The 23,371-nt window shown below is 43.8% G+C and overlaps 1 protein-coding gene across 2 annotated transcripts in view; it reads right to left on the bottom strand.

The window, feature by feature from the left end:
• Positions 1–15,527, bottom strand: part of LOC136863862 (putative ferric-chelate reductase 1 homolog) — a 526,743-nt gene extending 511,216 nt beyond the window's left edge. For both annotated transcript variants that reach the window (XM_067140219.2, XM_067140217.2), the window contains exon 1: positions 15,137–15,527. The gene's annotated coding sequence lies outside the window, so the exon portion shown is untranslated. The remainder of the gene's footprint in view (positions 1–15,136) is intronic.
• Positions 15,528–23,371: the final 7,844 nt, after the last annotated feature.

Here is a 23,371-nt window from a genome sequence, read left to right as displayed (position 1 = left end):
AAGTCCCTTCTTGTGAAATTATAGTTAAACTCAAAGTTCATTACTGGCGAAGGTGCAAGTCTTTGCCTAAACTCGAACGAAAAAAACACAAGTCTGGAAGTCTGAATATATTCAAAGTTAATCACTGGTGAAATTCATAAAGTCTTTGAGTGACCACTGACGAAAACACAAGTCCATTCACATAAATAAATTCGTTGACGAAATTTATAAGTCTTTTAAACCAACACTGGCAAATGTACAAGTCTTTGAGTAAATGCAAATAAAATCCTAACTTTGTTCAAAGCCGTTGGAAAGTTAAAGTTCATCACTAGCAATGTTAATCAATCACTGTATATTAGAAGAATGAGTTCCTCAACAGTTCAAATATTCCACGTAAATAACACAAGTCCATTTTACGAACACTTAGAAAATCTCGAATACTCGTAAATAATACAAGTCCATTCAGTGAACACTTAGAAAAATTCCAGCTTCGAAGACGCGTAAATAATACAAGTCCATTTAGTGAACACTTAGAAAAGTTTCAGTCTCGACGGCACGTAAATAACACAAGTCCATTCAATGAACATTTGTAAATATTCTAAGTTCAATTACGAAGACTTAGAAAAATTTCTACAACACTCGAAGTCTTATGCGTCCACTTTATAAAACTTGGAAGAATCGTCCTCCCACACTTGTATAATGACAGAGTTCCACGATGATAGTAGCAGCAAGAGTGTCCCCGCTGACTACTCAGCTGAGACTGTGTGAATAGGCTACAGTAGGTCCTCCTTTTATTCAATCCGGGATGTCTACGTCATAATACGGTTTGATTGAATATCTCCCGAATCCCTCGATGGATTTGCTTGAAACTCGAGCATTGGGACGTTTAGGTGATCCCAAATAAGATGACATATCGCACGATTCACTAGCACAATTATTATAGAAATTTCAAAATTTTCTCCATCGAACTCACTAGAACAAGTGACGTGGAATCCAGAAAATACCAGTCAAGGCTGGTAACACGTGTTGAGACGAGCGGGCGGTCAGGCTAGCCCCTGTGGCTACGTCACAGCTCACAGTCGTCACACACTCGCTAGCTGGTCCTCGCTGCTGGTAAACAAACCAGGCGCGCTCGGAACATTACGCGTGGTAAATAAACGTAACTTATGCTCAAAAAATACTTATGTACAGGTCGTAACCGGTACAGTATGTACGGTATGTATGTATGTATGTATGTATGTATGTATGTATGTATGTATGTATGTATGTATGTATGTATGTATGTATGTATGTATGTATGTATGTATGTACAGTGACTCACATAATTATTCGGACACGTTAGTAATTATAGTTTTTGCTACACACTGGCCCTACATTTCAGAGAAAATATCGTACACGCAAACTAGTTTCTGACAGAACCCAGTTTGACAGATTCAACACGACGTTCAAATGAGTACTTTTAGAAAACAGGAGAGAACCAGTGACCACGGAACCTCAGAACGCAGTTAACGTGCTTCAACAAAATTATTCGGACAAAAGTCAGTTGCCGTGCAGAGGTCGTATGTAAAAGAGCCACGGACAGTGTGAACGTAAACATTCAGTGTGTTAGAGTGCTGTGTACAACGTAGGTGAAAATGGGCCGCAGAGGAATAGAAAGCACAATCGAACAGCGGCAGCTAGTATTTTTTCACCATGCTAAAGGTAAAAGTTGTCGTAAAATTGCTGGAATGTTACAAATGAAGAAAAGTACAGTCTCTGATATTGTCACAAGATTCCGGGAGGAAGATAGGATTGACATCTACCGCATACGGGACGTCCGAGAACTTTTTTATGTGAGGGAAGAGTGTTATATCATCAGCAAAATGAAAAAGGCACTCAAGTTAAGTGCTCCAAAACTCGCTACGGAGATTGCCGCAGACACCGGAAAGAAAGTGCATCCCTAAACAATACGTAGAGTGCTCAGAAGAAGTAACTTTCACGGCCATATTGCAAGAAGGAAGCCATTCATAAATCAAGTAAATCGAATAAGGAGAATGCTGTTTGCCAAAGAGCATGTTAAAGAAGACAATGAGTGGTGGAATGACGTTACATTTGCTGACGAGAGTAAATTTAACATATTTCAATCTGATGGGAGGTTAACAGTTTGGCGGTGTCCTAATATTGAGCTTCAAGACAAAAATCTGAAAGCAACTGTGGAGCATGGTGGTGGACATGTAATGGTGTGGGGGTGCATGTCGGCGAATGGATTTGGTGAATTGGTTTTTATTGAGGGTAAAATGGACCACATTCAATACCTTAAAATACTGAGGGACAATATGAAAAAGAGTGCCGAAAAGATGGGGATTGGTGGACATTTTAAGTTTTATCAAGATAACGACCCAAAGCATAAGGCCTGGAATGTAAGGATGTGGTTATTGTTTAATTGCGCAAAGGTGCTTCATCCTCCCCCTCAATCACCAGACTTGAATGGGATTGAGAATCTTTGGGACAAAGTGGATAAAGAAATAAGTAAAACAACAATCACATCTAAAGAATAATTGAAAAATGGACTTCAAGAAGAGTGGCAGAAGATATCTCCCGATTACATCCGGAAAATAGTGGAGAACATGCCAAGTCGACTCACGGAAGTAATTATAATGAAAGGAAAGCCCACCAGGTACTGAACCATTAGGACCATAAGTAAAACGGCAAATGTCCGAATAATTTTGTGCAATATTGGTTTTGATTTTGATGTTGTTTTTAATGATTATATTTTCATTGAATATGTTCATTAGAAGAATGATGGATGTTTAGCTTTATTATTCCATACAGAAACTTGTATCTAATTTATATGAGTGCTTTATTCTTACTGAAGCCACTAATACAAAGGACACTATAATAAATCAGGTCTGTCCGAATAATTATGCGAGTCACTGTATGTCTACCCCTTAGTCTCGTTTCTTGATACCGACTCGGGGGTGAGATGAGATTATTTTATACGGCATGTTTCTACTAATGCCCTTCCTAGCACCAACCTCAGTTGAGAAGCTAATGAAGATGAAATGTTTTATGGTGAATGAAACTGGGTAAGGAAGTGGAAGGACTCATCTCTGGCCTATGGATAGGAACTGTCCCGCCATTTGACTGGAAATGAAAATATTAAACCACAGAAAACTTTCTGAAAACAGCCGACGGAGGGATCGAACCCACGCGTTTCCCGAATGCAGGACTTGGTTCCATAGCCGTAGCGCGTTGACACGCGCGGCCACTCAATCTACTTTCACCTATATAAATAAAGTGATAATTTTTGTCTGTACGCTCAGATTAGATATACAAGATTCCAGAACTTAATGTTACGAAAATATTTAGATTAAAATAAGTTGAAAAATGATAATTCTATAATGATAGCACGAAAAGATGAGATTGCACTCGGGAAATAGTGGGTTCGAACCCCCTTGTCGGCAGGCCTAAGGATGGTTTTCCTAGGTTACCTATCGTCACAAGAAGCAAATGCTGGAACCGTACCTTAATTAAGGTCATGGCGTTACCTTCCCATTCCTAGCCCTTTCCTATCCCATTGTTGCCATAAGGCCTATCTGTGTCGGTGCGACTTAAAGCCAGCGGTAAAAAAAATACCCATGTCACCAAACATCCCTGACTTTTCCATACATTTCTGAACGAGTATCCATTATGTAAAGCACAAGGCTTGCCTCTCTCCGTCTCAATGAATTGCATGTCGTAAGTAAGCACGCAGATAACAAGAAAATCTACAATACATCAACGATGGATGTCTACAGCTGGAATAATTACAGTATTTTAAAAAATTTAGACTAACATTGCCTCAAAAAACGTTCAAGAGAAAGGGAACAGGTTGGGAGAATCCTTATCATGCGGTTGTGTGAAGTACGGCCTTAATTAACAGTCCCCCTGCTGCATTGACGTTGGAAAACCCTGATAGGCTGCTGATAATTGTACAGTGATCTCAAATGGGACACGAACTGGTCTTTCTTCACATTCCTTTTCTCCACTGTAATGGGAGTGATCGCAAATGGGACAAATTTTGCTGTGATCGCAAATGGGACACAACCGCCTACTCTGCCGCGGAAGATTTTATTAAGCACTTCTGATGTTTAGTTGTAGCGCAGTGTTGTTGCACATTAAAACGTTTCTGAACACATACCTTCACATCACACAGTTTACAGTATAAAATAACACCGTCACTACTAAAATTCTGCTCTCCAAATTTCTTAACAAACTACCTTAATTTGACACACTCTGAACACTGATGTTTAGGCGTGTTGAAACTACACTGAAGAAGTGGTCTCAAAACAACACGCCAGACAGCCCTCTATTTTCTAGGAAACAGAAATACCACCGCAGTTCATTACCTACGTATGCACCCCAGGATGCCTTTCTCCTCAGTATTGTCAGTCACTTTGTGTTCCTCATTAGGAAATTCCAAGAAGACCCCTTGTTCATAATTCCAGTTGCCTGCTACCTGCCCATTCCCGCATACAGAGTAATATTCAGTCCACAGACACCCAACTATTACAGCAAGATTCCCTCGCTGAAAAGCTTGCCACAAACATTCACTCAGTAATGAACATCCTTAGAATATGACAGGAAATATGACTTTATTGCGCGTCGAGCAGAAATATGACCAATATCTTAAATTTGTCCAAAATATGACTTTTCAAGTAAAAATATGACATATCATTAAAATTCGCCCCTTACTAATGAGTCTCAAAATTCACGACTATGGACAGCAGGTGCCTGCGATAACCACAGGAGGGCCGAAGTGCGCGGTGACTCAACCTGCCCTTCAACCTATGTTTGTTCACCCACTTTTAGACAGGATATCCCATGTATTGTTAACAGGAATTATCCCCCTACCTCAGATTAAATTCTCCAAGAATAACACCTATCTTTACTTTGCTGTTCTGCTTGGTGTCATCGAGAAGTGCACAACATGGAATTGATCCTGGCTCAGTCCGATGCTATTTGAAGGTGTTCAAATAGGTCAGCCTCGTGTCGGTAAATTTACTGGCACGTAAAAGAACTCCTGCGGGACTAAATTTCGGCACCTCGGTGTCTCCGAAAACATTAAAAGTAGTAGTTAGTGGGACGTAAAGCCAGTAACATTATTATTATTACAACATGGAACTCATTACTTTGCAAAAGGGTAAACTAAATTTGCTGTAAACGGTTATAGATTTTATAAGCAGCGAGAAAACAAGTCGTTTTGATGCAGGCCGAATGAAACTCAGGGCATGTGCAGCGCTGAAGTGGAAATCTCGTTTCTTAAATTTTTCGACTTCCTGACGGGGAATCGATCCCGTGTCTCTCCCGGTGAACCGAGCACGCCTTTAACCGCCTCGGCTAGGCAGCCCCTATCACAGTATTAGGGAAGCTACAATTTGTAAATGTAAGGGTCATTGTAACTTGAGTTGTTGTACTTCGAACGCTATGACGATGTTCCTTTGCGGCTGCATCCCTGCCAACCACTCATGTTGATTTCATTAAGTTGAGCAGCGAGATAGAACTTAGGAGTTGCGCTGTACAGAACCCTGATTTTCAAATCTCAGCGTTGTTGGTACACGCATGCACAGAAATGGTGTCCCGACAAAAACAACTTGTATGGTTTTGTCATAAAATACTATCATTCACGTGTGCCGTAAAGTTATAATTGCAAGTGACAATACATTTTTAAGTGAAGAGCCAAGCCTCCTTGGCTCAGACGGCAGCGCGTCTGCCTCCCACCGCTGGGTTCAGTGGTTCAAATCTCGGTCACTCCATGTGAGATTTGTGCTGGACAAAGCGGAGGCAGGACAAGTGTTTCTACGGGTACTCTCGTTTTCATATCATCTTTCATTCCAGCAACACTCTCCACTATCATTTCATTTCATTTCATCTGTCAGTCATTAAACATTGCCCCAGAGGAGTGCGACAGGCTTCGGCAGCCGGCACAGTTCCGATCCTCGCCGCAAGATGGGGGCTTCATTCTTTCCATCCCTGACCCGGTCATCGACTGGAAAACAGGTTGTAGGTATTTTAAAACAGTTTTAAGTGAAAAAGCCCACCAGTGTGTACCTGATATCCGTGGGTTTCTCAACCTCCTGTCGCTTATACTTTGTGCGAGGCTACACGACAGCCCACCTCTTGACGAGAGGAGTGCCAGTTACAAGAGGACACGCGCAGTTCCAGCTGGCGCTAATAATGGACCATTTCGCACAATTCCAATTACATTTTCAAATATCTACAGTCGTTATGTGAGTAGGGTGGGCATTTATCCATTCAAAGAAGAAATGGCTCGGCTAGTCAGTTTTGGGACTGGCACAGGTAAAGAATGTACTCTTACTGATCCTCTTCTTGGAATTCGCGAATTTTGTACTCCGTGAGTTTTAAGACTCGTGAGAGACAACACTCTCCTTCTCTCCCTCACCTCCTTTTCAATACTGGAGTGGGGCAGTGTTGATTGTTTTTGTCGGGACACCATTTCTGTGCATGCGTGTACCAACAACGCTGAGATTTGAAAGTTAGGGTTCTGTACAGCGCAACTCCTAAGCCTATCTCGCTGCTCAACTTAATGAAATCAACATGGTTGGTTGGCAGGTCTGGCTAGAGCCTGCAGAGCTGCAAACAGTACAACAAAGGATGCAGCCCCAAAGGAACACGTCATACCGTTCGAAGTACAACAACTCAAGTTGCAATGACCCTTACATTTACAAATTGTAGCTTCCCTAATGCTGTGATAGGGGCTGCCTAGCCGAGGCGGTTAAAGGCGTGCTCGGTTCACCGGGAGAGACACGGGATCGATTCCCCGTCAGAAAATCGAAATATTTAAGAAACGAGATTTAAACTTCAGCGCGGCACATCCCCTGAGTTTCATACAGCCTGCATCAAAAAGGTGCATTCCTGGGTGCAAAGGCGTCCGGGCATAAAACTAACCACCGAGCTCGACAGCTGCAGTCGCTTATGTGCGGCAAGTATCCAGTATTCGGGAGACAGTGGGTTCGAATTCCACTCTCGGCAGCTCTGAAGATGGTTTCCCGTGGTTTCCCATTTTACACCACGCAAATGCTGGGGCTGTACCTTAATTAAGGCCACGGCCGCTTCCATCCCACTCCTAGCCCTTTCCTGTTCCATCGTTGCCGTAAGACCTATCTGTGTCGGTGCGACGTAAAGCAACTTGTTAAAAAAACTAACCACTGTGTCTCACTTCGTGCCGAGGTTCACTCTTAACCCTTCAGCACTAGTGCTTAGTCTCTGACACCCATGCCACATGTTTTTATACTTGGTGGGCGAATGATGGGGGTTGCAGACCTGCTTCTCTGTGTACCTTCCTCTCCCCTTATCTATTTAACTTCGCACTCTCGGGCTGCGTGATCAGTTACAGGACCGAAAATAATAGCCGTTTGGGTCTGTCAGATTTGGCGCCAGTGTTCGTGTTACACATCTATGTGCACACACATTCCTAAGAAATTACGTCTACGCGTGATTAGCGTTTAAAAAAGCGTTTCAAATGTTGAATACTTACTTCTTGGAGAGTTTAGTGTAAACTTTTATATTAATGAAATTTTGTTTAGTGGACTATGGCCAATGAAATAGAAAGTGAGCGTATAAGAGTGTTACTGGAAGAAGATTGTCTGTCTGTCTGTCTGTCTGTCTGTCTGTCTGTCTGTCTGTCTGTCTGTCTGTCTGTCTGTCTGTCTGTCTGTCTGTCTGTCTGTCTGTCTGTCTGTCTGTTAGGTCATCATAGCCGCCTTAATGAGAACCCAGTGACTACCTCAACCCTAGTAGGAAGAACGATCACCGGTTCCGTAGTGTAGAGCGGCGTTCATGCCTCTTTCCTGGTACAAGACGACCCCTGGCCAGTCCAAGGATTTGAACACGAGATTAAGGGCTGGAGTGTAAAGGATTAATACCATTTTTGGTATGAGAGGCATTGTACTGGACAAGGAAGGGAAGCAATAAAAGCGAGGCTTTTGCATGGAGCTGCAATCTAGAAGCATTTGTCGTATTTACAAGTCATTCTAGTTGATGTTTGCCATTTTCACTGAAGAGTTTGCCAGTTACTCGATATTTGAAAAAAAAACTCTATTTCCATGTAGCAAGAAATGAGAAGCTGTGTTATTAGGTTTTCGCCCCACAAACTACTTCTGAGGTCTTCAGAGACTCTGGGGTGCTGGAAGTGTGTCAGACAAGGAAGAGAAATAATGTTACCCATGTGCAGAATAGAGAGTAAGACTAATGCAAATTTTGTAAATGGTTTTTAGGTCTTAATTCATGCTGTATTAACAGCAAAGAGAGACGAGGACTGATTTTAGACCCAAAGGTGCGAATGGAACAAAAGAACCAGCAAGCAGTTCGCGTTGACGAGGAGAAGAAGACTATCTGCCGACCATGCATACAGATCCTCACTTATTTTTCCTCGCTTACTTTTGCTTCGGCCGGGTGTCGGCTCAACTCTACCTTCGCACCCAGCCGACCCAACAAGCATATTGGCCTGACGCCAATTTGGAAGTCGGCTATAGACAATGTTCACCTGTGTTGTCCTGGACGTCCACCACTCCATCTCGGAAGAAACCATCCTCTCCGACATCCGCACAACGGGAGTGTACAGCGCAACCAGACTCTACGGAGGCTCCATACGAGCACCCGACGTACTTCTACTTCTCACCTCTCCGACGGACCATTACCATCTTTTCCCCACCTGGTGCCCATCTTCGCAGCGGTCTTCATCACGCGGAACCCACTACTCGCCAAGTTCTCGACCAACTACCGGACTACTCGACTGATCTTCCTGCATATGCTGCTTCTACGCCACCTCCCTACATAGCCCCGCCACAACCCCTGTCCTCTCTCTGCATCACTTCTTCAACTACTACCACCACTATTACCACCATCAGTCCATCACCTCCTCTATTCACAAGCCCATCACCAACTCTATCACCACCTCGGTTACTTAACATCCCACCCCTATAATGATAACTACTGCCCCCACCCCTTCACCATCAAATCAACAACCAGCATCTGAAACTGCCACCAACACGACGCCATCATCATCGCCAGATTGCACCTGCGTCATCCGAGGAGTGGATCCGCTCTTATCCACAGATACCATCGTCCAAGTCCTCCGTCAGACCGGAACACCAGTGCGTCGAGCAACCCGGATCTTCAATGCCTCAGGACCTACGCATCTCGTTCGCCTTCATCTAACGACTCCGGACACCTCCCAACCCCTCATCGACAATGGAATTCATCTCCAAGGCCGCCATTATCAGACTGAACCCTGTCGTTCTCCTCCCCAACCTTCTATCCGACTTCGCACACCTCGTCACCGTCCCCGGCCAGCTCCACCTTTCCTTCCATCGAGTCCAGCAATCCGTTTTTATCCGCCTCAACCCGATTTCTCTCCCACACCACCGCCCCTATCAAACCCTCTCCATATATTACTCCTTTCACTGCATCACTTCTCTTGTATCTTCCACAACCTCGCCCATTCCTTCACACCTCACACGCACCCCTCACTAGTCCCACAGCCTTTGCATCCACCCTTTACCCCATCATGCTTCTCTACCTGCTTATAATTCAATGAGTAATCTTTGTAACATGTCGCAACCGAAATTGTAAATTGTAAATCTGTAACTATTATTGGCAATAAAATCTCCCAACACACTACACCCCACCCCTCTTAGCCAAGAGGCCCCTTTGCTCAACACTCCTTAATATTACACATCTCCTTTCCTATCTCCTCCTTCTATCAAATCTCCTCAAGTTCCCGGCCAGAGGGAGGGCGTTACCCTTCAGGTGGCCCACCCCACCCCTTCAGGGTGGGGAATGAAAACGTGTAAACGAACGAAAGAACATGCATACAGGTCGGTAGATGCAAAATGGGACTCGGCCAATAGGTGACCACGGCTGGTCTGTGGTCCAACAGCTTTGCACTCTGACCGGCCAACCGAGCAGAGGGGTGGCCACAGCTCTACCGTGGCTCTACGCCTCTGCATTCGGGAGACGGGACAGGGCTGGACCTCATGTCTGGCCCCAACCGTCGGCTGTCCTGAGAATGGTTTTCTGAGGTTTTTCCATTCTCCTGCACTAAGGCGAATGCCGAGACAGTTCCTAGTATACACCACTGCCGCCAACCCCGTCACCTTCTCCGAGCATCTCCTTCACCGTAACAAATCACCCGGCCTGAGAGACGGCGTCACCGTCTAAGAGGCCCGCCTCCCCCATCAGGAGAGGAACATTTCTAGTAATAGTAACATGCATACATCACTTCAGTGACAGGTATAACCTGAACGCAAATACATGGGCGGTTAAGGGTCTTCTCTTCGGAGCTCGGGGAACAGCTTTGAAGCTCGTGGTGGCCATCCTGAAAGAACTCGGCATCACTGAAAATGAGATCGACAACACTTGTACCAATATTTTGAAAGACTCGCTAATTATTTTGCACTACCATTTGTATGGCAGCTTTTAAAATATGTTGTCAATAGATTATAAATGGGAATGTAATCAGTAGTGGCGATTGGGAATTAAAAGTGCGGGGTTAAAAAAGTATACAGACAACAAACAGTACTCGGGATTATAGGATATAGTGGACAGGAGGAGGGGGGCGTACGTACGTCAAAACTGAAAGAAAAAACCCTACAAAATTGTAAGTTCCTGATGCTCTCGGAGCGAATTTCGACAGAGAGGTAAAGAGTGACAGTTTACCAACGTAACTACGGTAATAATAGTTTTTTGAGATTTTGATTTGATACTGTACAATAAAACTTTCAGCAATGGAACAATATTACAGTTTTATTACAATTAAATAGAAGCACGACGTGATTATACAACATTCAGTATTTGACTACACACTAAGAAAATAACATACACTAAAGAGGCTGCCAGGCTGACGAATGAGCGCGGTAAGCAGGTGTCCATGACCTTGGCAAATATATACATATACCCCTGCTACCCTCTTGGTGTGGCGCTATACAAATCGTTTAGTCGTGACGAACGACATTTTGGTCGTATTTCCGCTAATAATTTTGTTAATAATTAAAGAAAATAAGGGAAAGAATTAAGAGCCTACGTGGCTCAGACGGCAGCGCGTCGGCCTCTCACCGCTGGATACCGTGGTTCAATTCCCGGTCACTCCATGTGAGATTTGTGCTGGACAAAGCGGGGGCGGGGCAGGTTTTTATCATTCCAGCAACACTCTCCATTATCATTTCCTAGCATTTATCACTCATTAATAAATCACCTTGGAAGTGGCAACCCCATTGTAATAACAGCCTATATATGTCTCATACATTACATCCCTGACCCGGTCAATGACTGGAAAACAGGTTGTAGGTTTTCATTTTCAAGGGAAAGAATTAGCTGATAAGACAACAGGGCTTGTACAAATTGCTTTTTGTAAATAATTCCTAAATTCCTAGTTTCAGTCCGCTAAAATGGAATAAAAATGTAATGTTTTCTCCACAAAGTGGAGGGGGGGGGCAACTGCCCCCCGTCGCCTCCCCTAATCGCCGCTACTGAACGCAATTATAGGTATTTACATGTATTTGTATTTGCGCCAGTTTCTTCTCTTCCCTTGTGGTCAGCCGGATTGCCGGACATACGTTCTTTTATATATATAAAATTTGCTTTACGTCGCACCGACACACATAGGTCTTATGGCGAAGATGGGATAGGAAAGGCCTAGTTGTGGGAAGGAAGCGGCCGTGCCCTTATATAAGGTACAGCCCCAGCATTAGCCTGGTGTGAATTATATATAAGGGGTGGCTGCTTACCCAAGGCAGTAAAGACGAGCTGGAGTTCGATTCTCTCGAAATGTTTAGCAACGATCGAACTACTTCTGGTGAAATACTTGTCTGTGGGGTTCACACAAGGACTGCCTGGCCGGGGCGGTAAAGGTGTGCACAGTTCACCCGGAAGGACGTGGGTTCGCTTCCCCATCAGGAAGTCGAAAAATTTAAGTTTTCCACTTCCGGAGGTGCACATGGCCATGAGATTCATTCAGCCTACACAAAAAATGAGTACCAGGGGCAAAGGCGGCCGGGCGTAGAGCTAAGCACTCTACCCCATCAAGTGCACAGGTTGCGGAAAGTGAAGGGTGAGGGATAAAGGATTCCACTCCAACAGGCTCCTTCATGGCTTCTACGGAGGTTACATTATTTTGAACTATTGATTGTTAATTAATAGAATATGAGTATTACACCCTAATTATAGTAAACTTTATGAAGCTTGATAGCTGCAGTCGCTATCCGGTATTCGGGAGATAGTAGGTTCGAACCCCACTGTCGGCAGCCCTGAAGATGGTTTTCCGTGATTTCCCATTTATACACCATACAAATGCTGGAGCTGTACCTTAATTAAGGCCACTTCCTTCCTACTCCTAGCCCTTTCCTGTCCCATCGTCGCCATAAGACCTATCTGTGTCGGTGCGACGTAAAGCAAGTTGTATAATAATTCCGATCAGTTCTGTCGCGTTGCCGTACCCTGTTGGCATGCCTAGGTTGAGTTGTAAACTCGTTTCCCCAATTGTCGTGTCACATGTTACATCTTGAAGGTCCGGACCTGGGTCTGATTATAATTAAATGGCATTACGGATTATTATTATTATTATTATTATTATTATTATTATTATTATTTCATAGAAACTTGCAGACTAAACGTTGAACATAACGAAGGCATAACATTCTATAATGATGATGCATATAGCATCTTTTTCTTCAGCTTATCCCAGTTATTTCTGTGGCCGTCGGAGCCACCCAGGCTCATATTGGTTTTGACTGGGGGTATAAGATCGGATGCACTTCTGACGCCACGCGATCCTCGAGATAAATGTCTCGACCCAGGATCGACCGAGATTCGAACCACAGCAGCCTTCCGGGTGAGAAGTCAGCTCCTACGTCACTGAACTAATAACGCCCTCCACCTCCCGCATAATGAAGATGTGTATTTATTATTATTATTATTATTATTATTATTATTATTATTATTATTATTATTATTATTATTAATTAATCCGCTAACCCTCCAGGGTTGCTTTTCCCTCGGACTCACCGACAGAGGACTCTACATCCTCAAGGGCAGAGTCCTGAAGTGTGAGATTTTGGGTCGCGTAGATAAAAATCGGGAGGAGGACCAGTACCTCGCCCAGGTGACCTCACCTCTTATACTGAACAAGGGCCTTGTATGGGGATAGGAGGATCGGAAGGGATACACAAGCAAGAGGGATGGAAGCGACCGTGGCCTTAAGTTCGGTACCATCCCGGCATTTGCCTGTGGGGAGACGTGGGAAACCACGGAAAACCACTTCGAGGATGGTTGAGGTGGGAATAGAATCCCCCTCTACGCAGTTGATCACCCGAGGCTGAGTGGACCCTGTTCCAGCTCTCCTACTACTTTTTCAAATTTCGTGTGATTCGAACCCGGGCCTCCGGGGGTGGCAGCTGATCACAGTAACCTCTACAACACAGAGGCGGACATTATTATTATTATTATTATTATTATTATTATTATTATTATTATTATTATTATTATTATTATTATTTGTCATTCATATCGCGTATTCTTTTTGATAGTGGTTTACGTCTCACCGACACAGGTAGGTCTTATGGCGACGATGGGATAGGAAAGGCCTACGAGTTGGAAGGAAGCGACCGTGGCCTTAATTAAGGTTCAGTCCCAGCATTTGCCTGGTGTGAATCGGCCCACTGGAATTAACCAATGAAGGTTAAAATCCTCGACTCGGCCGGGAATTGAACCCGGAACCCTCTGAACCGAAGACCAGTACGCTGACCATTCAGCCAACGAGTCGGACATTATTATTATTATTATTATTATTATTATTATTATTATTATTATTATTAGCATCCCCCCTTAACGTACGATATCTGGACATATCCTTTGATATTATACAGTATATCTTTCCCTTCTAGTTGATTGCAAATTTTGTATACCTTGTGAGTTGGCTGCGGGGTGAGCTTGCATTCAGGAGATGGTATGTTCGAAGCCCACTATTGACAGCCTCGGAGCTTATTTTCCGTCGTTACCCACGTTCGCACTAGGAATATGCTGGGGTTGTACCTTAAATAAGTCACGGTTGCTTCCTTTCCAGTCCCATCCCTTTCCTATCCCGCAGTTGTAAGATTTGAGTCGGTGTGACTAAGCTGCTAGCAGGAAAATATTATTTAAAATTGTGTTTCAAATATTTCATCTCTAAGGATTTGTGTTTTTCATTTCACATACTGGATTGTTGCCTAAACAACTAACCAAAGCAAGGAGGTGAAGGCGTGCTCAGTTCACCCAGAAGGGCGCGTGTTCAATTTCTTGTTTGGAAGTTCGAAATATTCCACTTCTCTAAGGGCACATGAACTTGGGGTTCACTCAACTAAAACTAGAAAAACTGCTAGGTTAATTCCTGGGAGTAAATGCGGCATCGTATATTTTTATTCCACTTTTCCACTCCTCCAAGGGGGATCATGGCCTGTACGGAGATGGCTCAGCTTATCCTTTTATCAAAACAATTGACGTCATTAATTACATATTTTTGCACTCGGGAGATAATCCCACCGTCTGCAGCCCTGAAGGTTTACCATGTTCACACCAGGCAAATGCTGGGGCTGTCCCTTATTTAAGGACGCGACCGCTCTCTTCCTAATACAAACAAGCCCTTTCCCATCCTTCCGTCGCCAGAAACCTATGTGTTAGCCAGACATTAAACCACTAGAAAGAAAAGAAATCATACTATATTCCTATTTTATGAATGTTTTTATAAAAATGATCACCTTCCTAAAATTACTTTGTAAATTGATCATGAATTATCCGACCGAAAAGCCAAGTTATAATGCACTCCCCCCCCACCCCCACCCCCTACACACAACACACACACACACACACATGAAATACATTACGATGATGAATGCAAAGCCACTAGCACCTGAAATAAAATGTCAACAACAATAAACATGCATTGTTAATCAATGCTGAAGTAGCGTTATTTTCTATGAACGTAAGTAACACTAACAAACATATCTTTACCAAGCACATCAATCATATCATGACAAGTAGCGAGCGCTCACCCAATGATGGTATTGGCTGGCAATGCATATTAATCACATGAGAGGCTACGTGCTCCAGCGATGGAACCAAAACAAAGCCAGTTGATGAACCTTACCTGGCTCGAGGAAGAGAGGTCACCGAACGAGCACTTCTACGTGGCCAAACTTTCTGACAGCTTGTCCTCAGTAACTGCACACTACACAAACACGCCTAGCACATGGATGTGTGCGATTAAACACGTATTTAATTAATTCAACACCTCAGTATAACACCTGAAACAGGAACCAGACAGCTGTCTTTTCCCACCTGTTGTGTTTTAAGTAGTTGAGTCAAGAACGCGGTTGCTTTCTCTCAAGTCTCAGAATATTCCCGCGCCACTCTCTACCACAACTGTGATCTTTCTAATTGCTGGCCCATGACTGCAACACAGCAAGGACTGCTCGACTGCCACAAGAGGTTCGGTTCACGCCGCGGGGCCAGACCAGCGTTGTTTCTATCACAGGATTGGCTCTGGCTGACGCCGACAAACCTGTCACGCGCGCTGCAACACAGTTACTCACCTGCCCGCTGGGTTGCGCTAAAGTGTAGCCAGTCCAGTTCACCCGCCATGTATTAGCCAATTACTCAACTAGCTGGTATGAAGGATATAGTTATTGTTTCAATAAAGAATAGTTCTGTGTTCCATATTGTTATTTTTGCTCATCATGTATCAGTATTTGTAGATATTGACTACCTGACATAGGAATTCCCATATTTAGGTACCGATTTCACATGGCATACAGAAAGTCACAATTATTATTAGTAATGTTATTGATTTTACATCCCACTAGCTACTATTACGGTTTTCAGAGACGCCAAAGTACCGGAATTTTGTCCCGCAAGAGTTCTTTAACGTTAATGAAAATCTACAACCTGTTTTCCAGTCATTGACTGGGTCAGGGATGTAATGAATGAAACATATATAGGCTGTTATTACAATGGGGTCGCCACTCCCAATATGATTTATTAATGAGTGATAAATGCTATGAAATGATAATGGAGAGTATTGCTGGAATGAAAGATGACACGGAAAACCGGAGTACCCGGAGAAAAACCTGGCCCGCCTCCGCTTTGTCCAGCACAAATCTCACTTGGAGTGACCGGGATTTGAACCACGGTATCCAGCGGTGAGAGGCCGACGCGCTGCCATCTGAGCCACGGAGGCTCCCTTTAACGTTAATAATAATGTTAATAGCTTTACGCCCCACTAACTACTTTTACAGTTTTCGGAATTTAGTCCCGCAGGAGTTCTTTCACGTGCCAGTAAATCTACCGACACGAGTCTGACTTATTTTAACACCTTCAAATACCACCGAACTGAGCCAGGATCGACCTGCCAAGTTGCCCGGTTCAAAATATTATTTAAACGGTAAGAAGTTCTGTGGTGTAGTGGTTAGCGTGATTAGCTGCCAGCCCCGGAGGCCCGGGTTCGATTCCCGGCTCTGCCACGAAATTTGCAAAGTGGTATGAGGGCTGGAACGGCGTCCACTCAGCCTCGGGAGGTCAACTGAGTAGAGGTGGGTTCGATTCCCACCTCAGCCATCCTGGAAGTGGTTTTCCGTGGTTTCCCACTTCTCCTCCAGGCGAATGCCGGGATGGTACCTAACATAAGGCCACGGCCACTTCCTTCCCTCTTCCTTGCCTATCCCTTCCAATCTTCCCATCCGTCCACAAGGCCCCTGTTCAGCATAGCAGGTGAGGCCGCCTGGGCGAAGTACTGGTCATTCTCCCCAGTTGTATCCCCGACCAAGAGTCTGAAGCTCCAGGACACTGCCCTTGAGACGGTAGAGGTGGGATCCCTCGCTGTGTCCGAGGGAAAAGCCGACCCTGGAGGGTAAACAGATGATGATGATGATGATGATGAAGAAGAAATTCTGTGTTGGTATAATATTTATATTAGACCAAGCAGTTACAGCTTCAAAGATAGGTCTGCATTGGGGAGGCGGTGGGCTGGGCGCAGCGTTGGCTGTCCTGAAATGGTTTTCCATGGCTTTCCAATCTTCTCACTAAGGTAAATACCAGAACAGTTCCTTTTAAAAGTCACGACCGCTCCTCTCTCGCCTTCATCTCGCCTCATATCACCGCCCAAAGAGAATAATGGACTCGGTTATGGAGGATAAGAGAAGTAGTGGGAGACCCAGACGATGATGGTTAGACTGAGCTTCTAATGAATTAAAGATGAGAGGTATCAATCAATCAATCAATCAATCAATCAATCAATCAATCAATCAATCAATCAATCAATCAATCAATCAATCAATCAATCAATCAATCAATCAATCAATCAATCAATCAATCAATCACCACTGACCTGTATTTAGGGCAGTCGCCCAGGTGCCAGTTTTACTGTCTATTGTTCACCTAGTCCTTTCTTAAATAACTGCAAAGAATTTGGAAATTTTGTATACCTTGTGAGTTGGCTGCGGGGTGAGCTTGCATTCAGGAGATGGTATGTTCGAAGCCCACTATTATTGTACATCTCTCTTGGTAAAGTATTCCAATCCCAAATTCTCCTTCTTATAAACAAGTATCTGCCCCAATTTTTCCTCTTAAATTCCAACTTTATCTTCATAGTTTGCTCTTTCCTACTTTTAAAAGCTCCGATCAAACTTATTCATCTACTATTGCAATTCCACGCCATCCCTCCACTGACAGCTTGGAACATACCACTTAGTCGAGCAGCTCGTCTCCTTTCTTCTAAGACTTCCCAGCCCAAATTTTGCAACATTTTCGTAACGTTACACTTTTGTCGGAAATCACCCAGAACAAATGGAGCTGCTTTTCTTTGGATTTTTCCAGTTATCAAATCAAGTAATCCCGGCGACAATCCCATACACTGGAACCATACTCTAGATGGGGTCTTACCAGAGACTTATAAGCCCTCTGCATCTGCTTTACATCCTGACTACAACCCCCAAAGTCCCTCATCTGTACCCTTTATTTACAATCCCATTTGTGTGATTACCCCAATGAAGATCTTTCCTTATATTAACACGTAGATACTTACAGTGATCCCCATAAGAAACTTTCGCCTAATCAATGCAGTAATTAAAACTGAGAGGACATTTCCCATTAGGGAAAGTCACATCCTGACTTTTAATTCCGTTTATCATCATACCATTGCCTGCTGTCCATCTCACTACATTGTCGAGGTCATTTTGCAGATGCTCACAATCTTACAACTTATTTATTATTCTATAGAGAATGATATCGTCCGCAAAACAAGCCTTAAGTTATAATGATGATGTATGTATGATATTTTTAAGGCCGAGTGAACGTCGTAGCTATGTTGTCCTCCTGAATTGGAATTCTTGTTTTTGTAGTTTTCGACCTCCTGACGGGGAACCGAACTCACGTCCTTCAGTGTGAATATCGATAAGACCTTTCAGTTTTTTTCAGCTGTTATCCCTCGAATATCTTTATTTTGTATTCACCAATAGCGGATCAAATAACCATAATTCGGTGTTTATAATACCGAACTCGATAGCTGCAGTCGCTTAAGTGCGGCCGGTATCCAGTATTCGGGAGATAGTGGGTTTGAACCGAACTGTCGGCAGTCCTTAAGATGGTTTTCCGTTGTTTCCCATTTTCACACCAGGCAAATGCTGGGGCTGTACCTTAATTAACAGCCGCTCCCTTCCCACTCCTAGCCCTTTCCTGTCCCATCGTCGCCATAAGACTTATCTAGATCAGTGCGAAGTAAAGCAATTTGTAAAAAAAAAAAAAAAATTGTAATAATTGTTATGTGAAGCAACCCATTAATCAGACACTTCGCTCTTCTTATTTCGCGCCAATTCCCACGCTCACACACGTTCGAAGAGAGTACACGATATACTTCTCGTACGTTTAACTTCATTTCCTGCAGCCGTATCTCACCAACTTCCGGTAACCATTTGGCGAGAATTCTCATGGCAGTTAAACGTGCACATGTTGCCATTTTCCTGCTGGTGAGAGCATGGTTTGTTATTTCTTGATGGACACAGTATTTTTTATTGGCACACGCCAGAGAAAAGAAAAGTAATTTCCACTGCCGTCTTGGTCTCATTTTTGGCTGTGAGGGTATGGAAGTTTCTTTGGCATGGATGGTGCTGAGTAATGATATTCGAAGCACGGCTAGTGCGTCTTGGTGCTGCGAGAGGTTATATTGGCAGAGTCAAACGGGCTGCAATACCAATTTCTGGCGCAATCAGGAAAGCAACGGCAAACTACCTCACTTTTCCTCTTGTTTAGTATGATTCATTACAGCGCCGCGGCCGGTTTCTGCGGGTTCTCAAAAACAGCGTTGCGCTTCGAAAATCTTAAAGGTGATGGGACATAAAAACAATATCGTTTATTAATATTATTTATTTATTTATTTACCGAGCGAGTTGGCCGTGCGGTTAGGGTCGCGCAGCTGTGAGCTTGCAGTCGGGACATCGTGGGTTCGATTCCCACCGTCGGCAGCCCTGAAGATGGTTTTCCGTGGTTTCCCATTTTCACACCACCAAATGCTGCGGCTGTACTTTAAGTAAGGCCACGGCTACTACGTTCCAAATTCTAGTATTTTTTCATCCTTGCGTCGCCGAAAACTTTAGATGTGACAGTGTGACGTTAAATGTAGGCTATATTTATTTAATCCGTTCAACCACCAGGGTTGGTTTTTCTCCAGGACTCAGTGAGGGATCCTACCTCTATCGCCTCAAGAGCAGTGTTCTGGAGCGTGAGACATTTGGATGGGGATACAACTGGGGTTGAAGACCAGCTGATGGGAAGATTGGAAGGAATAGGTAAGGAAGAGGGAAGGAAGCGGCCGTGGATTTAAGTTAGGTATCATCGCGGCATTAGCCTGGAGAAGAAGTGGGAAACCACGGAAAACCATTTCGAAGATGGCTGAGGAGGGAATCGAATGCCCTCTACTCTGTTGACCTCCCGAGGCTGAACAAACCCTGTTCCAGTCCTCGTACCTCTTTTCAAATTTCGTGGCAGAGCCGAGAATCGAACCCGGGCCTCCGGGAGCGGCAGCTAAACACACTGACCACTACATCACAGAGACGATTATTATTACTATTATTATTATTATTATCATTATTATTACGTTCTGAAAGACTGAGGGAGCAGTCATTTTCATACTGTAGCCTCCCCTGAAGTTTCAGTCTCACTTATGATTATCATTATTGGACTAAAATAGGCAGTAAAAAGTAAAAAGAAAACGGGCATTTAAAAATGACAATAATAGGCATTGAAAGAAGAAAGTTTGAATACAAGCTGGTTAATACACATTTGCATCACATTAAAGTACTTAATCACCGGGCGAGTTGGCCGTGCTGTTAGAGGCGCGCGGGTGTCAGCTGCATCCGGGAGATAGTAGGTTCGAATCCCAATGTCGGCAGCCCTGAAGATAGTTTTCCGTGGTTTCCCATTTTCACACCAGGCAAATGCTGGGGCCGTACCTTAATTAAGGGCATGGCCGCTTCCTTCCAACTCCTAGGCCTTTCCTATCATATCGTCGCCGTAAAACCTATCTGTGTCGGTGCGACGTAAGGCCAATTGTAAATATGTATAGACATTTTTTGCAAGTTTTTTAACGTCACTCCGACACTGATAGGTCTTACGACGACGATGGGGCAGGAAACGGCTAGGAGTGGGAAGGAAGAGGCCGTGGCCTTCATTAAGTTACAGAATCAATCAATCACTACTGATCTGCATTTAGGGCAGTCGCCCAGGTGGCAGATTCCCTGTCTGTTGTTTTCCCAGCCTTTTCTTAAATGATTGCAAAGAAATTGGAAATTTATTGAACATCTCCCTTGGTAAGTTATTCCAATCCCTAACTCCCCTTCCTATAAACGAATATTTGCCCCAATTTGTCCTCTTGAATTCCAACTTTATCTTCATATTGCGATCTTTCCTACTTTTAAAGACACCACTCAGACTTATTCGTCTACTGATGTCCTCCCACGCCATCCCTCCACTGACAGCTCGGAACCTACCACTTAGTCGAGCAGCTCGTCTCCCCAGGCATTTGTCTGGTTTCAACATGGGGAACCACTGAAAACCATATTCAGAGCTGCCGACAGTGGGGTTCGGACCCACTATCTCCCAAATACTAATATATAGTTTGTGCAAATGTTGTTTTGAATCTTTTAAATTAAAATGATATTGTTCTCTACAGTACATAGGAATTATATTTTACTTCCACTGATTAATTGACCCATGTGGATCTTTTACCCCTACTGGCACCATATTGTATGAACCTGCGTGTAATTGGAATGGCGGTAGTGTGGAATGTTGTGTGTGAGGAAAGGGAAGATTAAGGACGTCATAAACACCCAGTCCCCAGGCCAGGTATATTAATCATTACAATTAAAACCCCTGACCTGGTCGGGAATCGAACCGTGAGCCACCAGGTGACAGGCGGACGCGTTGCCCCCTACACCGCGGGGCAGAACATTGATTAACATTAATACCAATTCAAATAACAACAGAAAATATCCATGACAAGTCAAAACACGCAAAAAAAGATATTAAACTTTAAAATAGGCAAGAGAAGCTAAAATAGGCACAATAAAAGGCAAAATAACGACTGGTCCTACCGTTACCAAATGTACGGAAACATATTTGACACTTGGATTTATCCACCCAAATAAAATAAAATAAAATAAAATAAAATAAAATAAAATAAAATAAAATAAAATAAAATAAAATAAAATAAAATAAAATAAAATAAAGCATTTTGCCTAACTTCCAAGCTCTACTTATGATATTCTTTAAGACCGCAAATTTCTCACTTCCTTAACACCTGCTGCCGTAAGTTTAACGAAGCACTAAGTAAACTCGAATCCCCATCCTGAGGTAGTGCAGCTCTTTTCAGGCACGTTCCAAATGGAGATGAGCTGTACCAATTCAACCACATACCAGCCCTCCTGCCATTCTTAAATTTCTGGAAGTACCAGGAAACGAACCCAGGCCCCCAAAGACGGCAGCTCATAACACTAACCGTTAAGCTACGGAAGCGGACAACGGAGCACTGGAAGCTAGCAACAGCCGAGGCGGTGCTACGCTAATTAGATACTCGGTTAAAGCTGCTTTAAAATTAAAATCCCCAGTAATTTACAACACAGTAAATTCGCGAAATATCAGCGGTGTTGTCCCGTTGCCAACTAGGAGCAACAATGGGCGTGGTCAGTGCCTGGATGGGTGACCACTTAGGTCCACCACATACCGCTGCACTAAATTAAATGCGTGTCAGCCATGCTATCTGAATACGATAAATTATATACTCGCTCACTTTAATTATTTTTCCACTCAACCACTATACTATACTCTTTTCTTTCTCTCTACTACAACCACTACACTATTCTTTCTTTCTTAAGCTATTTACCCTCCAGGTTCGGTTTTCCCTTAGACTCAGCGAGGGACCCAACCTCTACCTTCTCAAGGGCAAGGGGTACAACAGGGAAGGAGGACCAAACTCGCCCAGGCGGCCTCACCTGCTTTGCTGAACAGGGGCGTTGTGGAGTGATGGGAAGATTGGGACAGGCAAGAAAGAGCGGCCGTGAGCTTAAGTGAGGTACCATGCCGGCATTTGCCTGGAGGAGAAGTGGGAAACCACGGAAAACCATTTCGAATTGACCTCCCGAGGCTGAGCGGACCCCGTTCCAACCCTCGTGCCACTTTTCAAATTTCGTAGCAGAGCCAGAAATCGAACCCGGGCCTCCAGGTGAAGCAGCTAATCACGCTAACCACTACACCATAGAGACGGATTACATTCTGCGGCCACTGAATTAAGCGGGTGAGGAAAACAGCGCCGTTGTCAGATATGGGAACGGCGAAGTGACAGATGGTCGAGAGTCGCTCACCTCTGAGCACAGATTGGCAAAACTGACCGTGCAGTGCTGTCTAGTCGAAGCCGGTCTGCTCTAGGTCCACGTATTCTTTAAAGAAGTTGTCTCTTCTGTATTATAGAGTCCAATATTCAAGTATTTAAAGTCATACTGTAAACCATAAACAAATGTGTAATCCGAAAGTATTCACCGTGCCCTGTGTCCTGCGCTGGCGGGCGCGACCCGAACGAACTATGCAAGCGACATTTTCAGAACCATTTTCCAGGAAAACGAAAAGACTCGTAGAAACATGTTTCAGATAATACAATTAAGTTAGACGACCTTCTAAATTTTCTCCGCAGACAACCTTGTACTGCCTGAAAAAACGAAAACGTGGCCGTTTACTGAAAATTTCAATACATGATTTTATGGATATAAATTTACTTGTTCAGATGTTTATTCTTAATCATTATTTTAATTGGTTTATGTGGAAAATAGTTATACCGATGAAA

This window comes from Anabrus simplex, chromosome 2 (genome assembly GCF_040414725.1).
Source record: "Anabrus simplex isolate iqAnaSimp1 chromosome 2, ASM4041472v1, whole genome shotgun sequence".
Classification (NCBI taxonomy): Eukaryota; Metazoa; Arthropoda; class Insecta; order Orthoptera; family Tettigoniidae; genus Anabrus; species Anabrus simplex.
The sequence above is the reverse complement of the archived record's forward strand: the minus strand, read 5'-3'. Positions and strand labels throughout refer to the sequence as shown.